The 17504-nt window shown below is 48.6% G+C and overlaps 1 protein-coding gene across 8 annotated transcripts in view; it reads left to right on the top strand.

Annotated features, from left to right (window-relative positions):
* The first annotated feature begins 5851 nt into the window (after nt 1-5851).
* The window catches only part of TMCO4 (transmembrane and coiled-coil domains 4), a 126115-nt gene continuing 114462 nt past the window's right edge, over nt 5852-17504 (top strand). For 2 of the 8 annotated variants that reach the window (XM_030942442.1, XM_030942441.1), the window contains exon 1: nt 6226-6305. The gene's annotated coding sequence lies outside the window, so the exon portion shown is untranslated. Of the gene's footprint in view, nt 5975-6186; nt 6306-17504 lie in introns of those variants that run through there. The other 6 variants (XM_030942440.1, XM_030942437.1, XM_030942436.1 and 3 more) reach the window with 6 other exon arrangements.

Genomic DNA, 17504 nt, shown 5'->3' with positions numbered 1-17504 from the left:
TAGCATTAAACAATCCCAACAGAACAAGGATTGAAGGGAATCGCTTTCTTACTGTGTGATTCAAGGTGATTTAATGCAAGTTCATGTACCAGGTAGAGACACTTCATGTACCACCAGTGCTATGGGTCTCACACATTAGAAAATATCAGACCAGGGGCAAGTGCAAAGCATTCTTAGATAAGAAGCAGGTAGAGGTCATGACCCAAACCTCTGTGTAAAAGATATGGCAGGAGACTACAAAATTACTACCTAACACATAAAAACATTGAGGGGTGTCCGGCCGCGGCGGCTCACGCCTGTAATCCCAGCACTTTGGGAGGCCAAGGCAAGCAGATAATTTGAGGTCAGGAGTTTGAGACCAGCCTGGCCAACATGACAAACGCCCCCCCTACTAAAAATACAAAAATTAGCCAAGCGTGGTGGCATGTACCTATAATCCCAGCTACTTGGGAGGCTGAGGCAGGAGAATCGGTTGTACTTAGGAGGCAGAAGTTGCAGCGAGCCAAGATGGCACCATTGCACTCCAGCCTGGGCAATAAAGCGAGACTTCGTCTCAAAAAAAAAGAGAAAAGAAAACAGTGAGGGGAATTATTAACCCAAATGGCTTTGACTACAAACCCCCAACACTTAGCTCTGCCAATTCCAGTTGATTGTCCAATTAACATAAAATTATTCAGTTCTTTGGGTCAAAGATGACTTGGAAACACAATCAAAAGACTGCTAAGCAATGTCACATTCATGGTAGCCACACATCGTCCGAAGTTACCTCCACCCTGGCCTTCCTCTAAGGGAGTGTCCAATCCCTCCCCAGGGGAGCTCAGTTTATTTCTATAGAGTGTGGTAAGGAAAGAAGTGACCATGAATGGCCTCTGGCTCATTCAGTCTCCAGTTCAGCACAACAGCATCATAGGGATCCTCTATGGGAAAGAATATGGGCTGCCCTCAGTGATATCACTGCTAGAATTCAGTTCCACTCAACAAACACCCAGGCCAGGCCAGCCCTCACGTCGGTCCTAGGAGGAGAGACATCAACAGGACATAGCAAAGGAGGCTTCTCTCATTGAGGAACCAATATCCGCAACTCATCTAGATATCATTGAACTTGTATTGATATTCAGGTGTAAATATCAAGGGCAGGATAGCAGAATCAGTCAGACCCCGGTTCAAATCCTGATTCTGCCACCTTGTAGCTCAGTGATCCTGGCCAGGTTATTCCTCTCTGAGCCTGTTCCTTCCTCTGAGAAACAGGGCTAATAATCATATACACTGCATAGGGTTGAAGGATAGAAGGTATATATAGAAAGCACATGGAGCCAGCAACAAGGACAGTGCTCCCTAAGCAGTATTATGGTGATTTCTAGAATTTCCAGAAAAATTAAGTCCAATAATTTAGTTGTTCCAAACCTGACTGATGATCAGAATCACCAGGGGAGCATGTTAAAAATACAAATTCCTAGGCTCCCACATCCCTGAGAAATTCTGAACGGAGTAGGGACAAGGGAGGACCCAGTAACCTCTGTTTCCATTATATGCTCTTGTGCCTAGCCATAATAGGTGCTCAACAAATACAGGCCTCTTTCTGGCCTGGATTATTGCAATAGCTTCCTAACCAGCTTCCTCTGTCCACTCTTGTCTCTCTACCCTCCACACAGCAGCCAATGGGATCTTTTTAAAAGGTGAGGTCATGTCAATTCACCGCCCTCAACCCTCTACAACTCTCCATCCACACCCCTAACTGAGTAGACTAGGCCCTACATCAGTGGCTCCTGGCCCTGCCCACACATTTGAAATACCTGTGAGCCACTAGCAAAGACATAGAATCAACCTAAATGCTCATTAATGACAGATTGGAGAAAGAAAATGTGTTACATATATACCATGGAATACTATGCAGTCATAAAAAAGAATGAGATCACCTCTTCTGCAGGAATATGGATGTAGCTGGAGGCTATTATCCTTAGCAAACTAATGCAGGAACAGAAAAGCAAATACCTCATGTTCTCACTTATAAGTGGGAGCTAAATGATGAGAACTCATGAACACAGAAAAGGGAATAATAGATGCTGGGACCTATTTGAGGGTGGAGGTTGGGAGGAAGGAGAGGAGCAGAAAAAACAACAATTGGGTACTAGGCTTAATACCTGGGTGATGAAATAAACTGTACAACAGATCCCCTGTGACACGAGTTTACCTGTATGACAAACCTGCACATGTACCCCTCAACCTAAAACCTTTTTAAAAAGATTTTTAAAAATTAAAAAAAATTTTTTTTTGGCCGGGCGCGGTGGCTCAAGCCTGTATTCCCAGCATTTTGGGAGGGCGAGACGGGCAGATCACGAGGTCAGGAGATCAAGACCATCCTGGCTAACACGGTGAAACCTCGTCTCTACTAAAAAATACAAAAAACTAGCCGGGCCAGGTGGCGGGTACCTGTAGTCCCAGCTACTCCGGAGGCTGAGGCAGGAGACCGGCATAAACCTGGGAGGCGGAGCTTGCAGTGAGCTGAGATCTGGCCACTGCACTCCAGCCTGCGCGACAGAGCGAGACTTCGTCTCAAAAAAATAAATACATAAAAATAAAATAAAATAAATAAATAAATAAGTAAATAAATAAATAAATTTTTTTTTTTGAGCCAGAGTCTTGCTTTATCGCCCAGGCTAGAGTCCAGTGGTATAAACATGGCTCACTGCAACCTCCACCCTCCACGGAGCTGGGACTACAGGCTTGCCCTACTATGCCTGGCTAATTTTTCTATTTTTTGTAGAGATGGGGTTTCACCATGTTTCCCAGGCTGGTCTCAAACTCCTGGGCTAAAGTGACTCACCTGTCTTGGCCTCCCAAAGTGCTGGGATTACAGGCGGGAGGCAGAGGTTGCAGTGAGCTGAGATCAGGCCACTGCACTCCTGCGGTGAGCCACAGCACCCAGCCCTCATCAGCATTTCTAAAAAGCTCACAGTGATATGACCCCCACTACCTGTCTGATCTCATCTCATCCAGGACTCTCCCCTAGCACTCTCCATTCTCCTTTCACACCGTTTTCTTATAAGGGCCAACCACACTCCCACCTCAAGACCTTTGCAGTTGCTGGGTCTACCTTGGATGCTGTGCCCTGTAACCTGATAGCCTCCTCAAAGATCACCTGCAGGCGTTCCCTGACTGCTTCATCTTCTATAGCATGACCTCCCTGCTTTACTTTTTCTGTAAAACAGATTAAAATCAGTTTGTAGGCCAGGTGCGGTGGCCCACACCTGTGATCCCAGCACTCTGAGAGGCAAAGGCAGATGGATCACCTGAGGTCAGGAGTTCAAGACCAGCCCGGCCAACATGGTGAAACCCCATCTCTACTAAAAATACAAAAAAATTAGCCAGGCATGGTGGTGCACGCCTGTAGACCCAGCTACTCGGAAGGCTGAGGCATGAGAATCGCTTGAACTCCCATGGTGGAGGTTGCAGTGAGCTGAGATTGTGCCGCTGCACTCCAGCCTAGGTAACAGAGCAATGCTCTGTCTCAATAAAAAATAATAATAATAACAAAATAAAATAAAATCAGTTTGTTTATTGTCCATCTCCCTCTACCCATCCTGCAAACCAGAATGTAAGCTCCATGATTTTGCTGGAAACACTTTGATTCTTTGCCCTGCTATATCCTCAATGTCTAGAACCCCACCAGCCACTCCACACATCCTGGTTGAATTAGTCAATGGTTCGTTAGAAGGCTTCCCCTTCCACAACTCCCTAAACATTCCTTTGGGGGAGAGTTACTTAGAGGAAATGAAGTTCTTCAGTGTCCAATATCAAACATAAAAAAATCTCAAAAGCATGCACCAAAAGGGGTAAACATATTTTCTCCATCTTTCCTACCCATAGACTCAATGATGGGATTAGGGCCTGTGTGCGGTGGGGGTGACTAGGGTGAGGGTTGGGCGCTGGGCAAAGGCTGAACAGGGTCCAATATCCAAAGACAAGTGTGTTCGACACAAGGGCTCCAACCAAATTAGAGACAAGGCTAAGCTGGGGAGTGCAGAGTGGTGCCTGGTCCCACAGAGCTGATCTGGCTGGAAGGGGCTACCAGACATTGAGAGCAGGGCTGGCTGAAGTTCTCAATCTTGACAAAGCTCACATGCTCAGCTATAACCCCTTATTCCCCTAAAGCCTACACATGATTGACCCATTTGACCCTCACAATAACTTCATGGGTGGGTAGAGTTGCCCTTCTTGGTCCTCACTGGCCAGTGGGGAGATGAGCAGATGGAGGATGGAACATTTCACAAGGTACATGAGTCCCAGGCTCTGAGCTGTGATGCTGGTCTCTGACTCCCGTCAGTACCTTTTCCTCCCATAACCCTAGACTGTCTTCACTGAGGGAAAGGGCAACAGCCTCTGAGGCCGCGATGATTCATGCTCTAGCTCTGGCACTCGTTAGCTGTGGCTTCTGCACTATCTGGACCTGAGCCTGGGTTTCCTCTCCTTTAGAATGGGTGTGATGAAATTTCACAGGGTTGCTAGGGGAAAGAGATCCAGTCATTAAGTGCTTCTTTTCAGCACCTACAAGTGCTAGGCACAGCCCCTGGGGCTGGGCTCACAGAGGAGAGCAAGGCAGCCTAAACCCACCCACCTCCAGGACTTTCAAAGTCTAGTTGGGGCTGTGCACAGTGGCTCATGCCTGTAATCCCAGCACTTTGGGAGGCCGAAGTGGGTGGATCACCTGAGATCAGGAGTTCAAGACCAGCCTGACCAACATGGTGAAACCCTATCTCTACTAAAAATACAAAAATTAGCTGGGCGTGGTGGCTGGTACCTGTAATCCCAGCTACTAGGGAGGTTGAGGCAGGAGAATCGCTTGAATCCTGGAGGCAGAGGTTGCAGTGAGCCGAGACCGAGCCATTGCCCTCCACCCTGGACAACAAGAGCAAAACTCCATCTCAAAAAACAAACAAACAAAAAGTTGGAGAGGCAGAACATAAAGTAGGAAACAGAAAAATGAACAAAATAATTTCAGAGTGATAAAGACTATGATTAAAATAGAACAGGACTGGAGGCCTGGTGCATGATTCTACGGCCTTTAGAACTGTACCTGGCGCCGGCTGGGCGCAGTAGCTCAGGCCTGTTATCCCAGCACTTCGGGAGGCCAAGGCTCGTGGATCACTGAGCTCAGGAGTTCGAGACCAGCCTGGCCAACATGGTGAAACCCCGTCTCTACTAAAAATACAAAAATTAGCCGGGTGTGGTGGCACGCGCCTGTAGTCCCAGCTACTAGGGACGCTGAGGCAGGAGAATCGCTTGAACCCAGGAGGCGGAGGTTGGAGTGAGCTGAGATCGGGCCACTGCACTCCAGCCTGGGTGACAGAGCGAGACTCCATCAAGAAAGAAAGAAAGAAAGAGAGAGAGAGAAGGAAGGAAGAAGGGAGGGAGGGAGGGAGGGAGGAAGGAAGGAAGGAAGGAAGGAAGGAAGGAAGGAAGGAAGGAAGGAAGGAAGGAAGGAAGGAAGGAAGGAAGGGGAAAAAAGAACCGTACCTGACACCTAGTAGGTGCTCAGTAAATTTGTTCAATGACTGAATGTGCTGGGTGGTCAGGGAAGACTCTCAGATCGCATCCCGAGAGGAGACCAGAATGGAAAGCGGGAAATGGACTGGGGGAAAGGAAGGCCTGAAGGCAGAGAGTCCCAGGCACGGGAGCCTCCAGGCAGAGGCCCTGAGACAGGACCAAACTTAGCGTTAGGGAAAATGAAAGAAGAATCAGGAGGAACTGAGCTATCTGAACACTTTGCAAACTACAAAGTGCTGCATACACGTGCGGGAACGCGGTTTCTGTGACTGGTTCTTTGTTTACATTATACATTTTTGAAGACTTCTTCCATCGCCGTGGCTTTGGGGCACGCTGCTCTAGGGGCCGAGTCCTTCGCGGGCAGTTTCTGCAAAGGCCAACCCTGCAGGTCCCTTCTCCCGCCCCGCGCTGTCTCGCTGCTTCCTGGAGGGTAAATGGACCCACACACAGATGTGGCGCCAGGGCTGGCCGGTCACCTGCAGAGGCCGGCACCCCCGTCGCGATGGGTGGTGGAAGTGGGGCAGAGGTGGGACGAGCCAGGTCGGGACCGGCAGCTGGCGAGTCAGAGCCTGGAAGGCCCCGCGCCCCCGCGCCGCGCTCCCGAGTGCTCCGCCCTGCCGGCGGCGACCAGGCGCGCTCGGGGCAGGCGGCGGGACGGGCCCGGCCCGGGGCCGGGACGCAGCCGGGAGGGGAGGGGCTGGGCGGGAGGAGCAGCTAGCCGCTTTCGCCGCCTCCGCCTTCGCCTTCGCCGCCGCCTCCAGGTAAGGGGGCCCCGGAGCCGCCAGGCCACGGTGGCGCGCACCCCGCTGGGCCACTCCCCGCCAGCCCCAGGCGGGGCACTCTGAGCCCGGCCCAGCCCTGGGGCCCTTTGCCCTGCGCCCTGCCCTCCACCCCAGGGACACTGGACCCACCAGGAAGCGGCCGCGCGCTCCCCGGCGCTGCCTGCCCTGAGCCAGGCCGCCTGCTGGTGGTTGTTTTCAGAGCCGGAAGTGCTTTTAGAAATCTTGTGGGGCGGCAGAGGGGGAAACTGAGGCTGGGCGGAGCACTCGGGCGACTCCGGCCTCGGCCTCCGAGTTCTTAGAGGTCACCCAGCTGCTCCCTTGACAAATGAGTACGCTGGTCAAGGTCAGAGAGGAAGGGGGTTTGCCCAAGGTCACAAGAGGTCACTGTGCTTCCCTTGCCCCACGTGGCCCCTCCACGTCCCTGTCAGGAAAGCCTCTAGGACTCTCTCGCCTCGTCTCTCCCTGCCCCCCGCGCCCCCTGCAGACTCTCAAACAGAGCGTTCTAGCGGGGCTTGGGGAGCCTCTGGAGAAAAGTCAGGCCCCTCATGTTACAAGGAGGCCATGTCTTCTGGCATCCATGCCTGAAGTTACAGGAGGGAAGAATTACTGCTGCTGACTTTTGAGTGGATTTTAAAACTGGGTAAACTGAGGCTCAGAGAGGTGAAGTAACTTCCCCAAGACCACGCAGCTAGGAAGCAAGAGAGAAAAACCTGGGCTACCTGTCTGGAGAGCCTGACCCAGTGCTTGGCACAGAGTTGGCCTCCACAATGCCTTTGCGGTGACCAGCCCAGCTCTTCCCTGGGGTGGCACTGGGAATTGCGAGCAGGGTCAGGCTAGCATCCCAGACTACTACCTAACTCGAAGTAGGAGTCAGCACATGAACCCCCTTTCCCCTAACTCAGTGTTTATTTCATTGCAGAAAATATGAAACTCTTTTTAAGCTTTGGGAACATCCATTTGTTCATTCAACAAATGGCTTTGGGTTGTTCATTCAAATATTTGTTGAGCTCCTACTTTGTGCGTTGTTTAGGCACTGAGGATACAGCACTGAACAAAACGAGCCCTGCCCTCAGGAAGTACACTCCAGAGGGTGGAATAAAGCCCTGCCCTTCAGCCTGGGGAGGGAGGGCTGGGCACAGGGGAGACCATTGGCGTTTCCCCAACTGTGAAGTACATGAAGACAGCAGAAGAGACCGGTGTTAGAGTGGCCTCAAGCCCTCGTGTGCAGCATCAGACAGAGATGGGCTCATGTGTTAGCTTTGCAGCTTTGTAACTGAGTGATCAGGCAAGCTAAATGACCTCTTTATGCCTCAGTTTACTCATTTGTGATATACCCATCTCCAAGGTTGTTGTGAAAATTAAAGGAGCTGAAGCCACAAAAGGCCCAGTGCAGTGTCTGACACTTTGGGAGACTATACTTTTTTTTTTTTTTTTTTTTGAGATGGAGTCTTGTTCAGTCGCCCAGGCTGGAGTGCAGTGGCGCGATCTCAGCTCACTGTAAGCTCTGCCTCCCAGGTTCTTGCCATTCTCCTGCCTCAGCCTCAGGTGCCTGCCACTACGCCTGGCTAATTTTTTTATATTATTAGTAGAGACGGGGTTTCACTGTGTTAACCAGGATGGTCTCGATCTCCTGACCTCGTGATTCACTCGCCTCGGCCTCCCAAAGTGCTGGGATTACAGGCATGACTTTATCCTTTTTAGTCCTATGGCCCAAGGAGGAGTTGGACAGGAGGAGTTGATCGATTAGGTTGTCATAGCTCAGCGTGTAGCTCCCACAAAGGCTGAGGTCTGGAGAGTTCCTCATAAGGCTCAAATCATCCCTCTCTTCTCTGGTACCACTGGGCTACAAAGGCTGGATCAGCCACCAGGGCTGGCTAACGTGGAACCTAAGAAATGTCAGTGGATGGTTTCTCATTGTGTTCTCTTTTGACCTGTGTGTTTTGTAAACCGTGTTGTACATTATAAACCGGGGCTGCTGATGAGGAGTGGGGAACTGGCTCTCTGGAACGTGTGACAGCAGGCAGAAGGGGTGAGAGTGAAATCCAATCCACTTTCCGTTTGGCCGACCTCCGCTTCAAGCTGCCCTGATATCATCGTACCACCCTCTGCCTCTGCCTAAAACCCCACTCTGGATTCCCATTTTCTTTCTCTCTTTCCGTTTTTTCCTTTCTTTCCTTCTTTCCTTCTTTCTTCTTTCCTTTTTTCTTCTTCTTTTTTTTTTGAGACAGAGTCTTACTCTGTCACCCAGGCTGCAGTGCACTGATGCGATTTCGGCTAACTGCAACCTCTGCCTCCCGGGTTCAAGCGATTCCCCTGCCTCAGGCTTCCAAGTAGCTGGGACTACAGGCACCCACCACCATGCCCGGCTGATTTTTGTAATTTAGTAGAGATGGGGTTTCACCATATTGGACAGGCTGGTTTTGAACTCCTGACCTTGTGATCCACCCACCTCAGCCTCCCAAAGTACTGGGATTGCAGGCATGAGCCACCGCGCCTGGCCTTGGCTTCCCATTTTCTTAGGGAAAAGAGCAAAAACCTTTTACACGAACTGGAAGGCTGTGCACCCCTGTCTCCCAGCTTACACCTCCAGCTGCATCTCAGACACTTATCAACAGCCCTCTGTGCCCAGGCATGCCACCCCTTCCTCCTTGGGACCTTTGCATCTGCTCTTCCAGGTCTCTCCTACCCCCTGCTTCCCTTTTCCCAGGTAACATCTTCTCATTCTTCACATTTTAGCCCTACCCAGACTTGTACTCCAAATGCCTCAGGCCACAAGACTTCTCCTGGTATGTCAGAGGTTAAGTTCAGGGTGGTATTTTACACTCATTGCTGGGATTAATTCCTGCCTATACCCTGTACACCACCCTAACTGTAACCCCTGTGACCTCCAGGACCAGGGCTAAGTTTGTTTAGTGGGTCCTCAGTAATGACATCCACTGATAGGGAGGCCCTCTTGAGCACATTGGGGACCTCACTTTATATAAAACGATATTGTCCTTCAACAAAATCTGCTGAAGTCATTTTTCAGCTGTGGCTTGCTTCATTCAGCACACAGAGATTGAGCCCCTGCTCTGCCACATACTGTCCTAGGATATGTCTGGGAACATGGCCCAAAAGCCACTGCCTTTTTGGGCTTCCTCTAGTGAGGGAGATAGACCGTAAATAAACCTATAATACATCGTCAAGTGGTGATAAATTTGATAAAGAAAATCACAGGCCAGGCGCGGTGGCTCACGCCTGTAATCTCAGCATTTGGGAGGCCAAGGAGGGCGGATTACAAGATCCAGAGATCGAGATCTACTAAAAATACAAAAATTAGCTGGGTGTGGGGGTGCGGGCCTGTAGTCCCAGCTACTTGGGAGGCTGAGGCAGGAGAATCGCTTGAATCCGGGAGGTGGAGCTTGCAGTGAGCCAAGACCGAGCCACTGCACTCCAGCCTGGCGACAGAGCAAGACTCCATCTCAAAATACATAAATAAATAAAAATTACAAAGGGTTGGGTTGGAGGCAGGAGTGGAGGGGCTGGGTGTTTTACACTGGAATGAATAACCAAAATATTAATTGGGAAGCCCTGGTGCCCTGGGCTTCATCCACTCTCACCCGGACCCTCCTGTTCAGGGAGACAGACACATTGGCAACCGGCCATTATGTCCGAGAAGAGATGAAGGGGCCCAGATGAAGTCTTTGTGGCTTCAGAGGTGGCAGACCCCACGTTCGCTGGACAAATCCAGGGAAGTGCGTGGCAACCCCTGACCCCCCAACTTAGTAAAGTGGAGAAGGACTTGGGATTTGAGGTCACACAGGCCTGGAAGGAGCATCCTAGGTCTTGCTAGCTGTGTGACTTCCGCTTCTGTGAGTCTCGGTTTTCTCATCTATAAAACGGGGACAGCGATTGTCTCTTCTTAATAAGGTTGTTAGGAAGCTGAAGTGGGATCATGGAAGTAGGCCCCAGAAAATCTATGCTGATTTTATTATTAAACTGTGCTTTTGGAAAAGGACACTATTTGGACAGGGGGACCCAGATGGGAGAGAACAGCCTGAGCTGAGGCCTGAGGTGGTATCCCAGCGTTAACTGGAAGCAGGGGAGTGCAGTTTAGCTGAGGATGAGCTGCAAGCAGGGAGTGAAAGAAAACAAAGCGGGAAAGGCAGGTTAGGCCCGTCCACAGGTGCTTGGGGCTCAGAAGTGGGATGTGAGCCTGTGGATTGATGAGAGCTCGTCAGATTCATCCAATTTGCTGGTTTTCAAATTGTGTTGGAAATCTCCGGCCAGGATGTAAACCAGACCAAAGAGAGGTAGAATAGCACCATTGTGAAGATGGCTGCCTGTGGCCTAAGTTCCAGGCACAGGTTTAAATACCACATGACTCGTCCAGGGACCTTGACCTTCAATTCTCAGGGCCTCTCTGTCCCCATCTGTGGAAGGATGATAATAGCACCCACCTTGTAGGATTGTTGAGAGAAAATAAGATGATGTGTGGAAAGAGGTGACACGTGGCTAACATTTGTCCACCTTTTACTGTTGTGATTTTTAAATGTTTAAAATTTTTAAAAATTTTTTATTTTCTGAACTTTTAATTTTTAATTTATTTTTTATTTATTTACTTTTTGAGACAGTGTTTTGCTCTTGTCTCAAGAGCTGGAATGTAACGGCACGATCTCGGCTCACTGCGACCTCTGCCTCCTAGATTCAAGCAATTCTTCTGCCTCAGTCTCCTGAGTAGCTGGGACTACAGGTGCCCGCCACCATGCCCAGCTAATTTTTGTATTTTTAGTAGAGACGGGGTTTCACCATGTTGTCCAGGCTAGTCTTGAACTCCTGACCTCAGGTGATCCACCCAACCTCAGCCTCCCAGAGTGCTGGGATTACAGATGTGAGCCACTGTGTCTGGCCCTAATTTTTTTTTAATGTAAAAATTGTGATAAAATACACATACCATGAAATTTACCATTGAAAATTTCTGTGAGTTGTCTCATTGTAATCTTCTGTGAGTCTTAGTTTTCTCATCTGTAAAATGGGGACAACGATTGTCTCTTCTTCATAAAGTTGTTGGGAAGCTGAAGTGGGATCATGGAAGTAGGCCCCAGAAAATCTAAGCTGATTTTATTATTAAACTGTGCTTTTGGAAGAGGGCACACATTTTAAGTGTGTAATTCAGTAATGTCAAGTGTATTCACATCGTTGTGCAACGAATCTCTAGAACTTTCCAACTGGCAGATCTGAAACTCCACACTCTTTAAACAACCACCTCCCTCCCCTGTTCCTGCTCCCCGCAGCCACTGGCAACCACCATTCATTTTACTTTCTCTCTCTATGAATTTGACTACTACTCATACCTCATAGAGGTGGAATTGTACAGCATTTATCTTTTTGTGACTGGCTTATGTCATAACTTCTCAGGGTACATTCATCATTCATGTTGTAACATGTGTCAGAATTTCCTTCCCTTTTTTTTTTGAGACGGAGTCTCGCTCTGTCGCCCAGGCTGGAGTGCAGTGGCGCAATTTCCGCTCACTGCAAGCTCCGCCTCCCAGGTTCACGCCATTCTCCTGCCTCAGCCTCCCAAGTAGCTGGGACTACAGGCACCCGCCACCACGCCCGGCTGGTTTTTTGTATTTTTTAGTAGAGATGGGGTTTCACCATGTTAGCCAGGATGGTCTCGATCTCCTGACCACGTGATCTGCCCGTCTCAGCCTCCCAAAGTGCTGGGATTAGAGGCTTGAGCCACTGCGCCCGGCCTATTTCCTTCCTTTTTTAAGACTGAATAACGTTCCACTGTATGTATGGATCATATTTTGTTGATCTATTCGTCTGTAGATGGGCATTTGGGTTGCTTCCAACTCTTGGCTATTGTGAATAATTCTGTAAACATGGGTGTACAAATATCTTTTGGAGACCCAGCTTTCAGTTGTTTTGCATATATACCCAGAAGTGGTATTGCTGAATCATGTGCTGTTATAATTTGAAGGTGGGGTATTGAGGGTTCCCCCCTGTGTCTTATCTAGCCCATCGCTCTGGGGCTCTGGGGGGCAGTTTGAAAACCAGTGGGTCAAATGGACTATTACAGACTTTGCCATTTCTCCCACTTCCTTCTCAGGCAAATTTGTCTCTGTAATTATTTTGTAATTATCCCAAGTGGAAACCACCATTCAGTCAACAAATGTTGCTGAGTTCCCACTGTGCTTACCTGTGAGCAGAGGGAGATAGAAGATAAATGTAAATGAGTAACTGATACAGAATTGGGAGGCTGGTGTGTGCTGTGGACAAAGTAGAACAGCTGGGTAAAGGGGCTAGGATGGGCAGTGGGCAGGGTGGCTGCACCGAAGTGTGAGATTTGATCTCAGACAGGAAGGAGGTGAGGGAGTTGGCTGTGTCCTTATCTGGGGGATAAGCATTCCTGGCTGTGGGAACATCCAATGCAAAGGCCGTGAGGTGGGAGCATGCCTGGTGGGGTCCAGGAGCTGCAGGGAAGAAGGTGTGGCTGGAGCAGCACGGGAGAGGTGGCAGGGGTAGGGGGCAGAGAGGCCACTCAGGCCGATTGCAGCAGCCCCATCACCGTTGTAAGGACCTTGACTTTGAGAAGGGAGTCTTGGAGGGTTTGGAGCAGAGGAGGGGCATGGCCTGACTCTGAGATGGTGCTCTCTGGGTACTGTGTATGAACAGCTGGGGTGAGGGCAGAAAAAAACAGATGTGTGGAGAGGCGTGACCCAGTAAGAGGTGACGGTGATTAATACCAGGCAGGGGAAGGAAGAGAGCAGTGGTAAATGTGGGCACACATCACAGGGCCTGGGTGTCCACCCAACGGCACTGTCACCCCACCCACCTTCCTGCCCCTCCTCCAGACCGCTGAAGCGAGGGTGGGAGGGGAGCTTAACTTCCGTGCCAGCATCTCTGTTTTCTTTTCCTCTGCAATGTGATTGTCCAAAACCCTCTGGGTTCTTCTATGTTGGAACTGTTGCCATGGAGACCTCCTGAGATGCCTCACTGACCTCTAGCTTCCAATTTGACTTCAGATAGAGGTGTAGAATGAATGGGTATCTCTTCTAAATGGCTGCAGAGGGTGCTAACCTGGGCCCGCCTAGACTCTGCCCTTCTAGGAGCATCTCAAGATTGTCTTATTTTGGCTGTGGGGTGCATGTGTATTGTAACCTTCAACTATGCTCTGTGGCATTTCTGGCCTAAGGATAGTGCCATAGCTTTACGTGTTGTAAATGATTTCTTAGCCAAATGCTTTTTTTCTCCTTGGCCCCAGAATAATTAGTCTTCAGCCTTCCCGTGACATTGTAGCCATCTCCCTATTAATGGTTATTTTATTGCACAGCAGAATCATTTAAAAACTCAACTGCGATCAGAAAAAGGAGAGAGAAAGCCTGGTGGGGTCCAGGAGCTGCAAGGAGTAGGGTATGGCTGGAGCAGCATGGGAGAGGCGGCACACTAATATAATCACTGACCCACACTAATATAAATCACATCAAATTTGACCTTGAGGCTGGGCGTGGTGGCTCACGCCTGTAATCCCAGAACTTTGGGAGGCCGAGGTGACAGGATCACTTGAGCCAGGTGTTCGAGACCAGCCTGGCCAACGTGGTGAAACCCTGTCTCTACTAAAGATACAAAACTTGGCCAGGCATCGTGGTGTGCACCTGTAATCCCAGCTACTTGCGTGGCTGAGACAAGAGAATTGCTTGAACCCAGGAAGTGGCGGTTGCAGTGAGCCCAGATTGTGCCACTGCACTCCAGGTTGGGAAACAGAGTAAGACTTTGTCTCAAAAACAAACAAACAAACAAAAACTTTGACCTTGACCTTCACTGACTACTCCAAGGGGGGAAAAAAAGGCCAGAGCTGGCTGGCATGTAAAGAAAAAACAAAAGTTCATTCTTGCATGTGATCTTCTAAAGGCCCAGGTCATGGAGTTTTAAGGACGATTTAAAGGATTTTCAAAGATGGTATTGACCATATTTGATTTTCTCCTTGGTGCTAACTTTAGAATTTTTCATCTCTCCAAGAAGAAATCCAGTGGTATTGTTTATGGCATCGGTCAACAAATATTCAGAGGGCGCACTGTGGGTGCTTGTGGAGCTGAGGTCAGATATTTATGGAATGTCTCACTGCCCCCACTACTTACAAAAATGACCCAGTCAGCATTTTCTTTGGTGACAGATGATGTGACTGGCTAGACACAAGTCATAATCGTAGCATATCCAAACGAGGTCCCATTCCAGAATGACCCCTGTCCATCCTGGGTCTGGGCTGTGCAGCGGAGCTGTAGGCATGGGTTTGCCCTGTTGTTCTCACTCTATATTTGTTGTTTCCCTGGAGAGCGCGTCCTCTTCTAGGTCAAGTGTGGGTCTTTCTTGGAGTTCCTTGGTATAGTACTCCATTTTCATGCTGCTGATGAAGATGTACCCGAGACTGGGTAATTTATAAAGAAAAAGATGTTTAATGGATGCATAGTTCCATGTGCCTGGGGAGGCCTCACAATCATGGCGGAAGGTAAAAGGCACGTCTTACATGACGGCAGGCAAGAGAGAAGTGAGAACCAAGTGAAAAGGGGTTTCCCCTTATAAAATCATCAGATCTCCTGAGAATTACTCACTGTCACGAGAATAGCACAGGAAAGACCCACCCCCATGATTCAGTTACCTCCCACCAGGTCCCTCCCATGATGTGGGAATTGTGGGAGCTATAATTCAAGGTGAGATTTGGGTGAGGACACAGCCAAACTATATCATTTGGTGTCTTCACAGTACCCGGGACAAGAACCTCAGGAGGCTACCAGGAGCTGGGAGCTCCTCCTTCCGTCAGTGACTCCTTAGTCCCAGGGCGCTGCTGGACCAGGCCTGTGTGTCTTAGGTGACCCCAGGGCACAGAGGTACTGCTGGTCCTGACAGAAGGGACTTTTTCTCGTCGCAGGAATATAGCACTCTCTTGGAATCAGTGTAACTTCTCAGACACACTTGAGATCCAGTTTTACTTTGGACTGGATCCTGATCCTAAATCAGTTCAAGGGGTAGAGGCCCCCAAGGACCAGACACACAGCAGGTGGCGCATCTCCCACCCCACAGCTGCCCCTACACTTGTGCAGCTGGAAAAGTTTGGGGTCCCAGCCTGTCCAGTTGGACAATTCGTAGGGTTGAAACCATGGGCTCCCCCATTCCGGCATCATGGAGAGCTGAGAAGCTGAGAATTGCCCTGTCTGTCCCACCAACCCTTGTTCATTTCTTTTTCTTTTCTTTGTTTTTAAGTTCTGGGATACATGTACAGGATGTGCAGTTTTGTTACATAGGTAAACGTGCCATGATGGTTTGCTGCAACTAGCAGCGCATCACCTAGGTATTGAGCCCAGCATGCATTAGCTCTGTTACCTAATGCTCTCTCTCCTTGCACCCCACCCGCTGACAGGCCCGTGTGTGTTCTCCTTCCTGTGTCCACGTGTCCTCATTGTTCAGCTCCCACTTATAAGTGAGAACATGTGGTGTTTGGTTTTCTGTTCCTGAATTAGTTTGCTGAGGATAATGGCTCCCAGCTCCACCCATATCCCTGCAAAGGATATGATCTCATTCCTTTTAATGGCTGCATGGTATTCCATGGTGTATATGTACCACATTTTCTTTATGCAGTCTATCATTGATGGGCATTTGGGCCAATTCCATGTCTTTGCTATTGTAAATAGTGCTGCAATGAACATACACGTGCAGGTATCTTTGTAATAGAATGATTTATATTCCTTTGGGTGTGTACCCCGTAATGAGATTGCTGGGTCAAATGGTATTTCTGCTTCTAGATCTTTGAGGAATCGCCACACCATCTTCGACAATGGTTGAACTAACTTACATTCCCACCAACAGTGTAAGAGCATGCCTATTTCTCTGCAGCCTCGCCAGCATCTGTTGTTTCCTAACTTTTTAATAATTGCCATTCTGACTGGCATGAGATGGTATCTCATTGTGGTTTTGATTTGCGTTTCTCTAATGATCAGTGATGTTGAGCTTTTTTTCATGTTTCTTGGCAACATGAATGTCTTTTGAGAAGTGTATGTTCATGTCCTTTGCCCACTTTTTAATGGGGTTGTCTGTTTTTTGCTTGTAAATTTGCATAAGTTCCTTGTAGAATCTTGATATTAGACATTTATCAGATGGATAGATTGCAAAAACTTTCTCCCACTCTGTAGGTTGCTTGTTCACTCTGATGATAGTTTCTTTTGCTCTTTAGTTTAATCAGATCCCATTTGTCAGTTTTTGCTTTTGTTGCAATTGCTTTTGGTGATTTTGTCATAACATCTGTGCCCATGCCTATGTTCTGAATGGTATTGCCTAGATTTTCTTCTAAGGTTTTTATAGTTTGGGGTTTTACATTTAAGTCTTTAATCTATCTTCAGTTAATTTTTGTGTACGGTGTAAGGAAGGGATCTAGTTTCAATTTTCTGCATATGGCTAGCCAGTTCTCCCAGCATCATTTACTAAATAGGGAATCTCTCTCTTTCTTTCTTTTTTTTTTTTTTTGAGGCAGAGTCTCACTCTGTTGTCACCCAGGCTGGAGTCCAGTGGCAGGATCTCAGCTCACTGCAGCCTCTACCCCCAAGACTCAAGTGATTCTCCCACCTCACCCTCCCGAGTAGCTGGGACTGCAGGTACTCACCATCGTGCCTGGCTAATTTTTGTATTTGTTGTAGAGATGGGGTTTTGCCATGCTGTCCAGGCTGATCTCGAACTCCTGGGCTCAAGAGATCCATCCTTGGCCTCCCAAAGTGCTAGGATTACAGGCATGAGCCACTGCGCCTGGCCTCTTTTTCTTACTGACAAGATCTATTGGTCAAATGTGTGGGACTTAACTGTGAACTCACCCCCACTGACTTGGCTGGGCCACATGGGCCCAGGGCTTTCTGAGATAAAACACTCCTCTTCTAAGGATCAAGAGGCCAGAATTATTTCTGATTAAAAGTTTTGTGTGTGTTTTTTTTTTTACATTATAAAAGCACCAATAAGCTCATGACAGAAATGCTAAAAATATAGAAAAATAGAAAGAACAGAAACCAATCACCTCTAGTCCCTCAGCCCCACCAACCAAGAGATAATGATCATAAACATTTTGATGTATTTCCTTCTGATCTTTTTGCTCTGTGAAACATGTTTTATTTTTTATTGTTGTTTATTTATTTATTTGAGACAGAGTCTGACTCT

Source organism: Rhinopithecus roxellana, chromosome 12, assembly GCF_007565055.1.
Source record: "Rhinopithecus roxellana isolate Shanxi Qingling chromosome 12, ASM756505v1, whole genome shotgun sequence".
In the NCBI taxonomy this organism is placed as follows: Eukaryota; Metazoa; Chordata; class Mammalia; order Primates; family Cercopithecidae; genus Rhinopithecus; species Rhinopithecus roxellana.
This window is presented reverse-complemented; position numbering and strand designations above follow the sequence as displayed.